The following is a 16,883-nucleotide window of genomic DNA, read 5'->3' on the forward strand; positions in this document are numbered from 1 at the left end:
AAGCAATTATGCCTTGTAATCAGCTACTAGGAAAAAAAATACTATGTAGACAAAATCAAATCTCTTCCAGAGCACAGTGGTGGATTTCAGTGGCTTTGCAGGGAACTATAATTTTTATCTCTCCACAGTTACAGCAGCAGGTTCTTAACAGTACACATAGGAGCTAATCAAGCATTTACCCTGCTCCTCACAGATGGCGTCTATGGTAGACAGCTATCTGTCCATCTAAGTCCAAACTGAGCCCAGGGCTCAGGTCACGCATCATTTGAATAGAAGCAGTTAGACTTAAGGGCTGTATAGTGAATAGTAATATATGTTCTCTCTAAGATGCATGTAAAGCCATGATCTCATTGTATATCCTTTCATAAAATATCATACTGTGATAGAAAGCAAGGTCAAAAAATAAATTTAGTTGGGTTAAAATATGAAGATTATTAAAATTCATGACCTCCGACTAATGAAATGCTATAGGAAATGGTTTAGGTCTCTGAACCACGAAATCCTACCTTTTTTGGAGCAGAGGGGACCCTTAAGATCTGTGATTTCCTCCATACAGGTAGCTCCCAGTGGGGGAACTCCTTCTACCAATGCAGATTGGAAACCGATTTGCAATTTAATGTCTTAAGAGTTGTTTGGAGAACCAAGGAATTCATTAATTTGCCCAGTGTCCACACAACCAGTATGTGTAAAGGGCTGAACTTGACCAAATTTTCCTAATTCTGAGGCTGGCTTTCTATCTGCTCCTGCTTCCCCCTCAGTACCTAGGAATAATCACTTCAAAGAAACCGTACATTTTGAAATAGTATGTTTTCAGGCATTGACAATGTGGAAAGGAAAGGAACTTTTACAGTAGTCAACACTAGGTTATGACTTTTAGCCATCTAATAAAGACCTCAGCATACCTTAACATTTTTTTCCCTTTATACAGATGGGGTAAGTGAAGCCATGAGATATAAATTGGCTTGTGAGGGTCCAAGCAATAGCTGACAAGTGGGTATTATGAATTTTTGATAACTGACAAGGTGGCTACCTGATTGGTGAATTGTCCGTGATGAATTCTAAAATCTGCACCTGTTTCCCCTCTGCCCTTCAATATACTTCTAAACCATGTTTCTCTATGTTGAGAGAACATTGTATAGGGAGTACTTAGTACTAGGAGTGGTCAAAACAGTGTTTAAAATGAAAGAGATCGAGGAGGATGAAGGCTGAAAAATGTCCATTGTGGCCACAGAGAAAGCATTTTCAGTAGAGGAGTGGAGCTAGCAGCCAGGTTATAAGTCAAAACAGGTACAAAGGAGGGCAACAAAATGTTCAAGACCCTTGAGTTCATGTTATTAGGTTTGGTTGAAGGAATTGGCCATGTTTAGGTTGGAGAAGACTCAATGAGGTCATGACAACTGTTTGAAAGGGGAATGGGCTGCATCAAGAAGGGGGTGATGGGTCTCAAAGAAGAGACTAGGTGACCATGGTTTTGGGTATATTAGAATAGAGATTTCTTCTGTGTATAGGTTGGACTTGAAAGTTATGGAGGTCCCTTCCAACACTCAAATTCTTTTTTTTCTGTAATCCTGATAGCTTTCTAGAGGAGTGATTTTTGTGAACATTGAAGTCCCTAAAAATAATAGGTAGAAACCAGGTACTAGATTCATTGAGAAAATTGAAATGACCTAGAAATGAATGGATAACAGTAACAAGGATGAGGAGAGAGTGGTATCCATAGGTTGTATGAATTTCAGAAGACAAAAAGTAATTGAAAGAAAGTTGTCGAATCTAGTGGAACTAGAAATCTCTCCCTTCTAGCCTCACCCTGTGAGTTGGGAAGGAATGGGAAAAGGTGTGGCCTCTGATGGAGAGGATTGGGGAGAACCTGGCTTTTGTAATCATGAGGGAGAAGAAGGAATGTTGGTTGTGTTGCCTGGGATAGCAGTGCTTCTCCCATGGGGAACATGTGCCCTTAGGGTGTGATGAATTAAGATCTCTAGGGCCCTTTGGCTGGCAAGTACCTCTATTTATGGTTCATTTAAAATTGATTTCTAAGTATAGTTTTCCTTCCTGTACTAAAAAAAAAAAAAAAAGCCTTTTTTTCTTTGTGATTTATCACTTCTTTTGTCATTGAAAAAGGTCACTAGCTGTCTTCTCTTCTGTCCAGAGGTGGCTCAAATCCTGGGAGAAGCAATAATTCTCACCCTATATTTACAGCAGTTCTTGGTACTTACCTTTCCCAAATTATCATCTACCATGTTTCTAGCCTCAGTGTCTGAAATTTCCCTCAGATTACTTCACCAATAGGGAGGCCAGTGTCCTTTCACTTAGCAGAATCTTGGCACTGCCACTAGTGAGGGTCTTTAACAGCCCCCTCAATAGTTAGGTCTGCATTACTCAGAAACCACACATCATATTGTCAAAGATTCAGAGCTGAAAGGATCAGTAGGCGAGTCCTAGGAAGGTGTCTGAAGTATATGGGGTTAAAGGATCCCACATCTAGTAAATGTCAGAGGATTTGAATGTAGGTATCCCTGGTGCCAAGTTCAGTACTCTATTACAGCAGCAGCTGTTCAGTTGTTTTTCAGTGTTTGTGACCCTGGACTCTACCCACTGCGCCACCTAGCTGCTATGATTTTATATATCATATTTGCATTCAACCACACAAATGTACCTGCACTATGATCTCATGAAGAAGGTTGGTAGCAATTACACCCATCATATCTTCTCTAATTCAAAAGCAATGGATTGGATCTTCTATCCTCCCAAATAAATTGATCCCTTAGGGAGATATCAGTACCATCACCTTGTCCACTTGCCAGAAAAGTGACTTTCTAACAGGTCAGCTGGGCTACAACAGGCACTAGCTGGCTCCATCTTAGCATGTGTTGATGCCATAAAGAATGGAACATGGAGTCGTCAGCATCCTCCCTGGACTTATGCTTCTAAACCTTATGTTTATACTTAGCTGATGACTGCCTTAGCCCTAGGAGCATCTACCCTCAGCCAGAAATGTAGTTAGCTGGAGTTCTGGGCTCATAAACCTAAAAGCATTCTTAGAGATTAAACTAATCCACTCCATTTATTTCACAGATGAAGGAACAGAAACCAAGACAGGTCAAACAACTACAGAGAGAGTGAGTGGCAGATCTGACTAGTGGGATTGAGGCCGCCTGATTCCCAGCCTGGGATTCTTGTTTCTCCACCAGCCAGCATCCTCTAGTCACAAAACCTGTGATTAAAAAGAAAGAGAATGCAGCATTTCTTCCCAGCAGACACCTTGGTACCCACAAACACAAGTTTATGCTTTAAGAATGAGAATAGGTTATCCATGAGGAGGCTGGATTGGAGATATGTAGCTCTTCTGTCCCCATCGCACCAAACCTTGTATTTATTGGTGTTCACAATGGTAAAATGTAAATTTCGTAAGGGTGGGGCTCTGTTTTTTCTGCCTTTATTTCCAGTGCCTAGCATCAAGCTTTGTGCATAGTAGGCTTTAGAAAAAGGAAAGTGTTTTTATTAAAAGGCTAAGTTGGGAAGTAGGGAACAGAAAGAAAATGAAACTTTTAACAGAATGCTATATGAGGCCTATTGATATGTCCATCTATTTATTTGTGGATGTTTCTCAAATACCTACTACAGTCATATACTCCTTACTCTTAAGTACCGTGAATCTTTTTTTTTTTTTATTTTTTTTTTTTATTTTTTTTATTTTTTTTAATATTTAACAATCACTGCCATACAATTGCGATTTTATCCCTCCCCACCCACCCCCCACTACCTCCCTCCCTCCCCACGACTGCATACAATTCTCTATAGATTCTACATATACTTTCCTATTGAGTATATTTTCACTATAGTCATGCTATGTAGTCAGACTAAGATAAATGAAAGAATCCGTATAACAAATCAGAACATGATACACAAACAGATACACATATACAAACATGATCTGCTACATTATGTGAGTGACTTCCATATTTCTCTCTCTGAGTGTGGAAGGCATTTTGCCTTGAGGTCCACCATTGGGATTTTTTTTTTTTTCAGAAGTTCTTGAAGTACCGTGAATCTTTAAAGGACATCAAGTCTAACTCCATATTTTTCAGATAAGGATAATGAGGCACAGAGAAAAGATAAGATTTGTAGCCACACAGCTGACTAGTTCTGGGACTAGAACACAGGTTTCCTGGGACCTTGCCCAGTGCTTTTCAGGAACATCTGATCAAATTCCTCAGGCTTTCTATTATTGGACTTTCCCAACTTTTACTCTCATCTAAACGTCCGAGTGAGATTTGACAACAGGACTTCCAGCATCAAAATCACTGTCCTTATTGAAGGTTGGAAGATGTGGTAGCTATGTCCAAGCTTTTCAGCCTTTGAAAACACATGGATTTTTTTTCCCTAACAGGAAGGTAATATAGTTGTTTGGTCATTTCAGTTATGTCTGACACTTTGTGACCCCATTTGGGGTTTTCTTGGCAAGGTTGCTGGAGTAGTTTGCCATTTCCTTCTCCAGATGAGGAAACTGAAGCAAACAGGGTTAAGTGACTTGTCTAGAACCACACAGTGTCTGAGGCTAGATTTGAACTCAGGAAGATGAGTCTTCCTTACTCCAGGACTAGCCCTCTATCCACTGGGCCACCTAGCTGCCTAGAAAGGTAAAATAGAGATCTCCAACAAAAATTTATTAGGTGCTTACCATGTACAAAACTCTATGGTAGGCATTAGAGACAGACAAAAATAGCCAAGCCCCTAACCTTAAGAAACTTAGTACAGATTAACAAGGTATGGTGAGGTGAGGGCTATGTCTCTCATCCATCCTCCTCACTAATTCCCAATTTATGTTCCAGAAGCACAGGTCAGACCATGTCCCTCCCTTCTCAGGTGGCCTCCATGCCTCACTGTGGCCTCTAGGCTAAAATACAAGCCCCTCTGTTTGGCACTTAAAACACTTCATAACAAGGCTCCAGACTACAGACATCAAACCTAGGTGTCCTTCTAGACAACTCCCTTTTCCATCCCCTCCACATCTGATCTGTTGCTGAGTTATATGTTTTCCCTCCGTAATGACACATGCCACCAAAATGGTACAATCCCTTGTCACCTCATGCCTGGACTATTACAGTATCTTGCTGGCTGGTCTCCCTGACTCTCTCTTTTCATTCCAGTCCAGCTTCCATTTAGTTATCAAATTTATCTTTTTAAAGTGTAGGTTTGACTATGTCACCCAACTAGTCAATAAATTCCACTCTCTCCCTATTGCCTCCAGGACCAAATAGATAATCATTTTTGGCATTCAATGCCCTTTATAATCTGGCCCTCTCCTACTGATCCAGTCTTCTTATCCCTTACCTATGTGCAGGTACTATGAGATCCAGTGATACTGTCCTCCATGCAACTCCTTGAATAAAATACTCCATCTTCCAATTTTGATCATGTTTAACTGGCTGTTCCCTCCTGCCTAGAATGCTCTCCCTCTTCATCTACTTCTTGGTTTCCTTCAAGTCCCAGTCAAATCCCACCTTCTACAAAAAAAAACAAAACCTTTCCCATCCTGCTTCTATTGTTTATCTACAGTCTATCCTGGGGTAGCTAGGTGGTGCAGTGGATAGAGCACCAGTGCAGGAGTCAGGAAGACCTGAGTTCAAATCTCACCTTAGACACTTGACACTCACTAGTGTGACCTTGGGCAAGTCACTTAACCCCAATTGCCTCATCCTGGCTCATCTCCAGTCATCCTGATAAATATCTGGTCATTGGATTTAGATGTCTCTGGAGGAGAAGTGAAGCTGGTGACCTGCACAGCCCTCCCTCACTCAAAACAAAGTCAAGTGCAAGTCATGTCATTATTTCCCTAATGGCATGGTCTTCTTCAGCAATGAAGGACAAACACACACAATCTATCCTATAAGTCTTTTATCTGTACTCAATTGTTTTCATGTCCCCTTCATTAGACTGGGAGCAACTTGAGAGCAGAGATCATCTTTTGACTTTCTTTGTCAGGGCTCATCACAGTGCCTGACTTATAGGCTTATGCCTGACATATGCTTAATAACTGCTTATTGACCTACTGACACACTGTCTTCACATACAATGTGCTCAAGCAAACTGGCTCATTTGCTATCTTGCATGCCTGACTTTGTACAAGCTTTTTCCTTCACCTTCTCATCTCTGCTTCTTAGAAAAACATTTGCTCCCATCAAGGCTCAGTTCATGTGTCTCCTTCGAAAAGTCTATCCTGATTCCTGAAGTTATTAGGATCCACTTGTACTGAAACTATTTTGTATTTATTTTGCTTATGTCCTCTGCTAGAAAGTAAGCTCCTTGAGGATGGAACTATCTCATCTTGGTGTATCTGAATTCCCAGTACTTGGCACGTAAAAAATACTGGTATTCGTATTGATTTATTAATTGATTGATATAAGGTTCTGTAGAAAAAAATTCAGGGGAGCCAAGTTAGTGGAGTAGAAAGATATACATATGCAGGCTCTCCCTACACAGCCCATAAAATACCTGTAGAGAGGGACTCTCAACAAATTTTGGAGCAGCAGAAGTGGAGAACAACAGAGTGGAAGAGATTTCCAGCCCAGGGTGACCTGAAAGACCCATGGGAAATGTCTGTTGCACCAGAGGACGCGGAGCAGAGCCCAACCCAGCTTTGGCCACAGCGTGGGACTCCCTAACAGCCCTTGGGGGTGGAATCTTCAGTCACGGAATCCCCAGTTGCAGCAGCAGCAGGTTCGGAGATCCCTCAACCCACAGGTGCCAAAGGTCAGTGACAGGTTTTTTTCAGCTGGCCAGGAAGAGAGAAGGGCCTTCCCATATCTCCAGCCTCAGGCAGCAGCTGCAGAGGCCACATCAGGTACCTGGCAGCAGTTCCCAAGGCAGCCCCTACAGCAGCTCACATCCATTGTTGGAACGTAAAACCCCTGGGTACACTGAGGAGCTGAGTCTTACCTCAGCCCTGTGTAGAGGCCCTGAGGGAGAAGATCTTTATCTCACACTGAATGGTGGCCCTGCCCCCACAGCTTATCTGAAAATCAGCCCCTAGTGCTAGCTTGGAGGAACTGGAGGCCAGGTGGCTGTGGAGAGGAAACTGCTAAGATTCTGGGCACAAAAATCTCACTGTACTCCCAGACCAGTGTACACATTTGAATGTGCCACCTTGGAGGAACTAAGATCTTACAGATCCCCAGAGTATTCCCTACTCTTGACAAAGGATCTAAAAGTCAAGTAACTGGTTGGAAAATGCCCAAAAAAGGGGAAAAAAATAAGACTATAGAAGGTTACTTTCTTGGTGAACAGATATCTTCTCCCATCCTTTCAGATGAGGAAGAACAATGCTTTCCATCAGGGAAAGACATAAAAGTCAAGGCTTCTATATCTCAAACATCCAAAATAAATATTTAATGATCTCAGGCCATGGAAGAGCTCAAAAAGGATTTTGAAAATCCAGTAAGAGAGGTAGAGGAAAAATGGGGGAGAGAAATGAGAGAGAAGCAAGGAAAGCATGAAAAGCAGGTAAACACCCGCTAAAGGAGACCCCCCCCAAAAACTGAAGAAAATAACACCTTTAAAAATAGGCTAAATTAATTGGCAAAAGAGGTCCAAAAAGCCAATGAGGAGAAGAATGCTTTCAAAAGCAGAATTAGCCAAATGGAAAAGGAGGTTCAAAAGTTCCCTGAAGAAAACAGTTCTTTAAAAATTAGAATGGAACAGATGGAGGCTAATGACTTTATGAAAAACCAAGAAATCACAAAAGAAAACCAAAAGAAAGAAAAAAAATTCAGAAAGGAGAGAACATGATCAGCTGGTAGGATCAGGGGAAGCTTCACAGAGGAGGTGGTACCTGAGCTCAACATTGAAGGAACATAAGGATTCTGAAAAGCAGAGATGAAGGTAGGTAGGGTGTGATATGATGAGAACAAAGGAGATCCATCTCTCCAATCCAGCCTCCTCACAGATTCCCTCTTCATGTTCATGTTCTTAAAGCACAGGTGTGATCATTCCAGGGACAAGAGGAGAGATAGAAGAAGGAAGGAAGGAAGGAAGGAAGGAAGGAAGGAAGGAAGGAAGGAAGGAAGGAAGGAAGGAAGGAAGGGCTCTCAAGGAGTTAAAATTTTAATGGGAGAGAAGATAATACATATAAAAAGCAACTGAAAAGGAGAGGACCAGGAAAGAAGTTCCCTGCATGGGGATATGGTAGAGAAAGTCAGCATAGTCAGTTGCTGGCAGAAGGTCACCCACAATAAGGACTGAGAAAAGACCATTGAATTTAGTAATACAGATGTCATTAGAGACTCTTGAGAAACCAATTTCAGAAGGAAGGGTAGAAGATTGACTGTGTAGTAAGGAAATATAAGTCATAAATGTAGCATACTCTACATGGGAGTTAAATTATAAAAAAGGGTGGAAAAACATAAGAAGACAACTTGAGCCAGATGTCAGAGTAAAAAAGGAAAGTTGCTGTTTTTAAGGACAGGAGATATATAAGCATATTTGTAGGGGAAGGTAGGAAAGAGGCTGTAGATAAAGGGATGCATTAGGATAATAGAGAATGAGGGAATAATCTATAAAGAAAGCTCCCTAAGGAGATGGGAGGAGATTGTCCTGAAGGATGGATCACAGGTATGAGAGGAGAAATTAGCTTAGACTAGGAGAAGGTCCACCTTATCCTCTGGGACCAGACCAAAGGAGGAGAGGATTGATGAAAATGGTGACAGATGTAGTGGTCAGGGTGAGAGGAGATGAGAGACGTGATTGTCTCACTGTACTCTTCCCTTAGTTTCTTCGTCTGTCAAATAACATAGCAGCTTTTGATAATCTCAAAAGTGCCTTCTAGCACTAAGACTATGGCATTGGAATTGAGGAGGTTAATGAGCTGGGTGTTTTTATAATTCAAGAGTCATACTGGCCTGTTTTTTAAATGTCCAAGGATGTAATTCATCTGAGCCTATTAACCTGAACTCACTGAAGACAGATCGATGCTATCTGACTATCTCCTCATCGATCTGAAGATTCCATCTGCTCCCTGCTAACAATGTCTGTTCTGTCTTTACTAGTCCAAACATTAGTCCCCAAGAAAGAGAAACAAAATCAAAAGGAGAACTGTCTTTCAGCCTTATCACCATCGTCTGTTATCCCATCTACCCCAGTTAGTGCTATTTCTTCTTCGATTCTCTTCCTAGTCCAAACATTACTTTTTTTTAAAAGGACCTTTTTGTTATTCTTAACATCCTTATTAGAACTGGATCATTCTGACTTTCAATACTCTTGACACAACTCTTATAGGCTCATACTGTATTTTTGTCTTCATCCTCAGTTATTTGAGTTTGTTTCCATCTTAAAAAAATCTGAATTAACCAATGAGTTAGTTTCCTTTTATCCATATCAGTGCCTTCAGATAGCCCCCCATGTTCCTCCTCATCAGAATTATTTCTGCCTGTGTTTTTAGTCTCATTATTAAGATCTTCCTTTCCTCGAGCTATTTTGTACTACAAAATATTAGACCATTAGATCATATAATTAAGATTTCCTTGAACCCTTTGAGATATACTCTCCCAAAATCTAGGGTGCATGTCAGACCTTGTTCAGCTTTTTTTTAAATCTATCACAACTTATGATAGAGTGATCACTTGCTCCAAGAGTTCCTGTCATTTTTACTTCAGTAATTAATTCTTCCCTGCTGAATCACAATCAGGTACCAAAAAAAAATTCCCTTTTGGAGTTTCAAATTCTCTCTCTTCTCCCTCCCCTCCCTCAAACACTAAGCAATTTGACATAGGTTATACATGTGCAATTATGCAAAACATATTTCCACATTAGTCATGTTATAAAAGAAAACACAGGCTAGAAAATTAAAAATAAAAACCACACACACACACACACAAAGTGAGAAGCAGTAGACTTCAATCTGCATTCAGACTCCATCAGTTTTCTCTGGAGGTAGATAGCATTTTTCATCATGAGTCCTTTGGAATTGTCTTGGATCATTGTATTACTGAGAAGAGCTAAATCTGTCCCAGTTGATCATCTTTACAATATCGCTGCCACGGTGTACAGTGTTCTCCCGTTTCTGCTCACTTGACTTTGTATCAGTTCATGTAAGTTCAGGTTTTTCTGAAATCATCCTGCTCATCATTTATCATAACACAATAGTATTCTATCACAGTCATACACCATAATTTGTTCAGCCATTCCCTAACTTCTTGAATTGTAGTAGATAGAAAGTATCAGTATCTGTTCATCTAGTTGAACAGCCCATTGCTACTGTATCCTATTTGCATTACATACAAGTTTGTGGGAAACCTAAACTCCTTATCTAATTCCTCTAACTCCTCCTTCTATCCAGGTGAGATACCTCATGCCCAACATTGTTTCTCTTTCTCCCTCCGTTGATCGTTACTCAAATGTTTTCCACCTTGTTTCCCTGGATTTATTTCCTCTCTCGACTATATATCTTAATTTACAATGCTGCTCCAGCATCATCCCCTCACCATTTATCTGTTCTGTTCCTTTGAATAAGGTGTATCTATATCCTTCCTTACAGATGTGCCAGTTATGAATCCTAGCTCACCAAGTCTTAGTGTTCGTTGTGAGGTCAAATTTCCCACTTTGTGTTATGATCCCTAGTTCATCAACCTTTTTTCCCATGCCTTGGGCATTTGTGTATACATATTGGCAACCATGGGTTTTATTGCTAGCTTTCTCTTTGAATATTATCACCTGGGAATTACTGCTCCTCTTTTTATACTTTCCTTCCTCATATATTGCTGTCCTCTATGTTATTGGACTTAGCAGATATTTGTGAGCCATTTTCTCCCTACAATTCATTTTTCAGTTAAAAGCATTCTTGATTAGATTTGCAAGACTACAGGCCAGTATGGTTTTTGAGAGCCCCCAATGTACATCACTGGGCAAGATCACATCATTTCTAAATTTTAAGTCATGATCTATGAATAATATTTACTAACATTTATGCAACACTTAAAAGTTCACAAAATATTTATATGCATTTTTTCATTTGATCTTCACAGCCTTATGAGGCACATACCACAGAAGTATTAACCTCCTCATTTTGCAGATGAAGAAACTGAGACTCCCAGAGCTGTGGTTGCCTATGATCACATAACTAGACAGTATCCAAGGCAGGATTTGAACCTAAATCTTACCAGTTTCTAAATCCTATACTCTTCATTAAATCAGGAGTCCTGTCTTCTTGGCCTACTCCTAACTTGCAAAATCTGTTTGAGCTACTAAATGTCCTTTCAGTGCAAAATGCCACCGATGCCCCCTAAGGTTCTAGAAGGGTTTTTGCCCAAGGTTTCATAATCCTTGGCAACACTCTCTAGGTTACTCCTCCTAATATCATTTGTTCCCAGGTGAATCACCAGAAGCTAGTGGTGATCATCAAATTTAAGAATTCTTGGGAAGCCTCCCTATCACACCCTCCATACAGGCCCCAGGAAGATGGCAGTCCTCTCTATTGGTTACATCAGTATGACAAATAGCTGCCTTGGTATTATTCAGCATGGAATCACCAACCTCTACTACTCATTTCTTGTTCTTCTGACCATTACAAGGTCACCCTTTCTTCTGATGGCATCTGACATCCACAGCTTATTTTTGTTTATTTGTTTTCAAAGAGCACCAATGATATGAGAAGGCAATATCTTGACTCCTAGGTGAACTGAATTTAAGTGAGGCAGAGTTGCACAAAGTTGTCAACCTCACTTTCTCTTCCAGAGTCTTTAAAGTCCAAGGTATCCACAGCATATCTCAAAGCACACAGAGCAGCTTCTTGCAGAGATGGTCACAATCCTTCCCCTTACAGGGGGAGCCTCGTACTCTAATGTAGTTCCAAATGTTCAGTGTCTCTTCATTTTCTCTTCCTTCTCTACATCATGTTCTCCCATCCTCCACCATTCTGACACAAATGAAAATACTTGCTGGCCCCTTGCAGGTCCTTTTCTTCTTTGTTTCTCCCTGAAGGACTGTTGCCATTATTCAAATCAATTCAATTATTAGGTATGTATTTAAGCACCTACTTTGTGTCAGGCACTGTACTAGATGCTGTGCAAAAGACTGAAATGGAAATGGTCCCTGCCCTCAGAGTGCTTAATTCTAGCTGAGAGAGACAGCCTGTACATAATTAAGTAAATATTAAGTAATTTCTTGGTGGAGGGTTCAGAGGACGGATAACCCTGAAGGGAAATGAAATATTTCTTTCAAGAAACATTTTATTTTCCCTCATAATTTGGAGAGTAGAAATGTGCTTCTCCCAATTTCACTTCCTCCTTTTGGGTTGAGACCCACTTGTATTTAGCACATTTATCAGTGCTAGGTTTGTAAGTGTGAGGATTGATGGAGTCAATCACTCAAATCACCCACTCCACTTTAAGGATATGTCAGGATGGTATAACCATGTGAGAACCTTTCATTATTAATTTCAAACACTTCTTTATTAATCATAGGCTTTAGATCAGATGCACAAAAAAGCTCTTTATCAATTGGTTGTTAAATCATTTCAGTCCTGTCCACCTCTGCTTGACCCCATTTGGGTTTTTCTTGGCAAAGATACTGGAATGGTTTGCTCTTTCCTCCCCCAGCTCATTTTACAAATGAGGAAACTGTGATAAATGAGGCTAAGTCTGGGATCGCACAGGAAGTAGCTGAGGCCTTATTGGAACTCAGTTCCTCCTGACTCCAGGGCTGGCACTCTGTCTACTATGCCAAGGGCCACCTCATTGCCCCTTGATCAATATATATGGCTTTAAAAGACATTGGATGGGGTAGCCAGGTGGTGCAGTGTATATAGAGCAGGGGCCCTGGAGTCAGGAGGACCTACATTCAACTGTGGCCTCAGCCATTTACTAGCTGTGTGACCGTGGGCAAATACTTAACCCCCCAAAAGCAAAAGATGTTGGATGAACTGGAGTGATGATGCTCAAGCACTTGAGACAGCTGCAAAATTCTCCTTGTCTTTATCTGAAACAGTATCTACAATCCCATTGCTTATTTTCTGGTAGCTTTCCTAGCTAGCCTTTGTGATTAAACTGATGTGACAAACTGCCAATTTTTGCGATTGCTGGCCTACTGGATTCTGCCTACATCATCCACCTTACCACTGACCTTTTGATTATTTCTACTACTTCCCTGAATGATAGGCATTCTGTCCTCACCTGGGGCAAGCCCTCATCACCTTATTTCTCTGCTGTTACAATAACCTACTGGCTGGTCTCCCTGCCTCAAGTCTTTCCCTATTCCAGCCTGTCCTCTCCTTAGCTGTCCCACTGGTCTTCCTAAAGCCTAAGTCTGACCATATCACTCTTCTCTTCAATAAATTCCAGCATCAGCCATAAAATCCTGTTTGACTTTTAAAGCCTTTTATCACCTAGTCTCTCCCTACCTTTCCAGCCTTCTTACTTCCCCTCTATATATTCTGGCCTCCGTGCCGTTTCCCTGAACAAGATACTTCATCCCCTGAACCTGAGGTTGTCTCCTGTGTTTGGAACTTTCTCCCTCCTCACCTCTGCCTCCTTCCTGACTTCTTTCAAGCCTCAGCTAAAGTCTCACCTTCTGCAAAAAGTCTTTCCTAGTCTTCCTCAGTGCTAGTCCCTTCCTCAAATTTATCCTGTGCCTAGAGGATGAATTTAACAGCAGTGTTTGCCTACTTTCTCTCCCATTAGACTGTGAGAAAAGGGTCTGGGTTTTTTGTTCGGTTGTTTTTACACCTTTCTTTATATCTCCAGCACTTAGTACCATTCCTGGCATATAGTAGGTGCTTAATGATGCTAATTGATTTGTTGATGAGGGTAAAGCTTCACTTACTTAGCAGTCATACATACATACATACATACATACATATATATATATAATATACACACACATATATACATGTATACCTATATATTCACATACACATATGTACATATATGTGTATATATATATATATATGTATATACACACAAGCATACAAGGCACTGGAACATAAGTCTAAAAACAGTCATCAAATGAAATCTTGACATACACCCCCTCCTGTCTTTGGGAGATGCCTCTCTGTATCTCTGGAAGAGAGGCTTTCCCTCCTCAGTTGAGGATAAAGTTTGATTTATTTAGTAGGAGAAGCAGTAGAAGCATTCAAGGAAAAATTCATTTATTGAATAAGAACTGCCTACTTGGTTTATCTTCTCCTTGCTTTCTAGACATTTTCCTAGACACTTGGCTCTCTCATTTAACAGATCAGCTCTCTATCCTCAGAACCACCAGTAATATTTATTATAATCTTCAATATTTAGTAGAATACCATAGTGGCAGAGTCAGCCTCAACAATCATGAAGACCTGGGTTCAAATCCTGACTGCCCCTGACACATAGTGAGTGCTTTACCCTTGACAAATCACTTAACCTTTCAGAGGTCACAGCCACTCTCTAAAACAATTGCAAAGCAGGTATAGCCATATGTTGGTAAAGAGAAGTGTTCTCACTTGGGAGTTCCTTAAACCAATTAAATCACCATTCTAGCCCTTCATCCTTAGTGTTTCACTGGTGTCTTTGCACAGCCCTGCCTCACTTAAATCCAGTTCACTTGCACATCATGGCATCACCTCCCTGATGTCATGGCCCTCTTGGAGAACAAAGGACAAATCACAACCACGCAATAATCAACCTTGGACTCAAATTTCTAATCTGTAAAATGAAGGGACTGAACTAGGTCATGTCTGAGACTCCAGAAAGCTCCCAGTATATTATTCTAAGATCATATGAAAGGTCCTTTCCCAAGAGACTGGTCACTAGATAATGGGGTTTTTTTTGGCCAAGTCATGTGAGGTCAACAGGAACCTAGGAGCACAGAATGCTGGACCTAAAGTGAGAAGACCTGATTTCAAATCTGGATCTAGATACTTACTAGCTGACTGACTCAGTCCAAGTCATTTAACCTAGTCTGCCTCAATTTCTTCATTTGTAAAATGGGGATAATAAGAGCACCTACCTCCTAGGGTTGTTATGAGGATCAAATAAGATATTTGTGAAAGTGTTTTCCAGGCCTTTAAGTGTTACACAAATGCTAGCTATCATTACAATTTTATTAAGCTCCTATGTGTCAGGTACTGTTCTAAACACTGGGGACACAAAGAAAAGGGGAAAAAGAACAATCCTTTCTCTCAAGGAGTTCATATTCTAATGACAGAACCAACGTACAAATGATTGTGTGCAAATAAAATATATAAGGGCAGTTAGGTAGCGCTGTAGTGCCAGACCCAGAGTCAGGAAGACTCTTCTTCCTGAGTTCAAATCTCGCCTTAGATACTTACTAACTGTACGTCCTTCCCTGGACAAGTCACTTCACCCTGTTTGCCTCAGTTTCCTCATGTGTCAGATGAGCTGGAGAAGGAAATGACAAACCACTCTAGTATCGTTGCCAAGAAAACCCCAAGTGGGGTCACAAAAAGTCAGACATGATTGAAAAACAACTGAATAACAACAAAATGATATATACAGAATAAATTGAAAGATCCCAGAGGGAAATCACTAGCATTAAGGTGGATGAAGAAAAGCTTTTTTTTTTTTTTTTTATGAGAGGTGGGATTTTAGCTAAGACTTGAGAGGTTTAGCTTGAGATTTATATGTATAATAGAATATACACTATTTCTCAGAAGATATTCAGACATGGAAGTAAAGATTGTGGAGTTGTCTGCCTATACATTATAGTTAAAGATGTGATAGTAAAAAAGATGGCCAAGGGAAAGAGTTCAGATAGAGAAGAAGGGAAAGGACAAATTTGTGTTGGACATTCATTTTAAAGGTTCAAGAAGAGGATGAGGAGCCAATAAAAGGGACAGAAAGAAGAGTTAGACAGGTAGGAGAAAGTCATGGAGAATGAAGGTCTCTCAACCAAGGGAGGAAAGAACATCAGTAGGACTGGGTATTTAGTACTCAAACTTTAGAAAGATAAGGTCTAGGGGAAAAAAAGCAAATAGAATTGAAGAAGAGGAAGTCATTTGTGACTTTCCAGAGAGCATTTTCATTAGAGTTGTGGGGGCAGAAGCCAGATTTCAAAGAATTGAGGAGAGAGTTGTGTGAGAAACCATAGAGATTAGGTATGCAGGATTCCTTTAACGAGTTTAGTGTGTGTTCATCTTTCATTGCCAAAGAAGAACATGCCATCAGAAAAATAATGACATGATTTTCACTTGACTTTGTTTTGAGTGAGGGAAGGTTGTGCAGGTCACCAGTCTCACTTCTCCTCCAGAGCCATCTGAATCCAGTGACCAGATATTCATCAGGATGACTGGAGATGACCCAGGATGAGGCAATTAGGGTTAAGTGACTTGCCCAAGGTCACACAGCTAGTGAGTGTCAAGTGTCTGAGGTGAGATTTGAACTCAGGTCCTACTGACTCCTGCACTGGTGCTCTATCCACTCCACCACCTAACTGCCTAATAAGTTTAGTACAGAAAGGAAGGAGAGAGATGGGATAGTGGCTGGATGGTCAAAAAAAGATCACAGGAAGACTTTTTTAGGAAGGGAAAAACCAGCATATATTTGTAGCCAGAGAAAAGGATGAGAGGGAATTCTTGCTGAAGCAAAGTCTTGCAAAATGCAAGAGAGAAGGAGATAAAGAGTATACATAAGAAATGAGATTAATCTCAGTTGACATAGAAGTTAAAATTATCTATAGTTAAAATATACCTATATTAATTTAGATCTCACTGAACTGTTTGTAATAAAACAAATAAAATATATTGCCCACTTTATATATTCACTTTTCTATTTTAAGGTCAGTAATTTCCTTAAAAAGTAAATATTTCCTTGTAGATATGTTTGTAGTTCCTAACCTGGCTAGCCATGAACAGAACTAGCGCAGAATTTATTCTTATTAGACCAATTGTAGGCTGTTTC

The 16,883-nt window shown here is 40.4% G+C and overlaps 1 protein-coding gene and 1 long non-coding RNA gene across 4 annotated transcripts in view; one reads left to right on the top strand and one right to left on the bottom strand.

Moving 5' to 3' along the window:
• The window catches only part of MTUS2 (microtubule associated scaffold protein 2), a 729,368-nt gene that overhangs the window by 627,038 nt on the left and 85,447 nt on the right, over positions 1-16,883 (top strand). The gene's annotated exons all lie outside the window — the stretch shown is intronic.
• Positions 1-16,883, bottom strand: part of LOC140505643 (uncharacterized) — a 124,794-nt gene that overhangs the window by 68,959 nt on the left and 38,952 nt on the right. The gene's annotated exons all lie outside the window — the stretch shown is intronic.

Source organism: Notamacropus eugenii, chromosome 5, assembly GCF_028372415.1.
Source record: "Notamacropus eugenii isolate mMacEug1 chromosome 5, mMacEug1.pri_v2, whole genome shotgun sequence".
NCBI classification, from domain to species: domain Eukaryota; kingdom Metazoa; phylum Chordata; class Mammalia; order Diprotodontia; family Macropodidae; genus Notamacropus; species Notamacropus eugenii.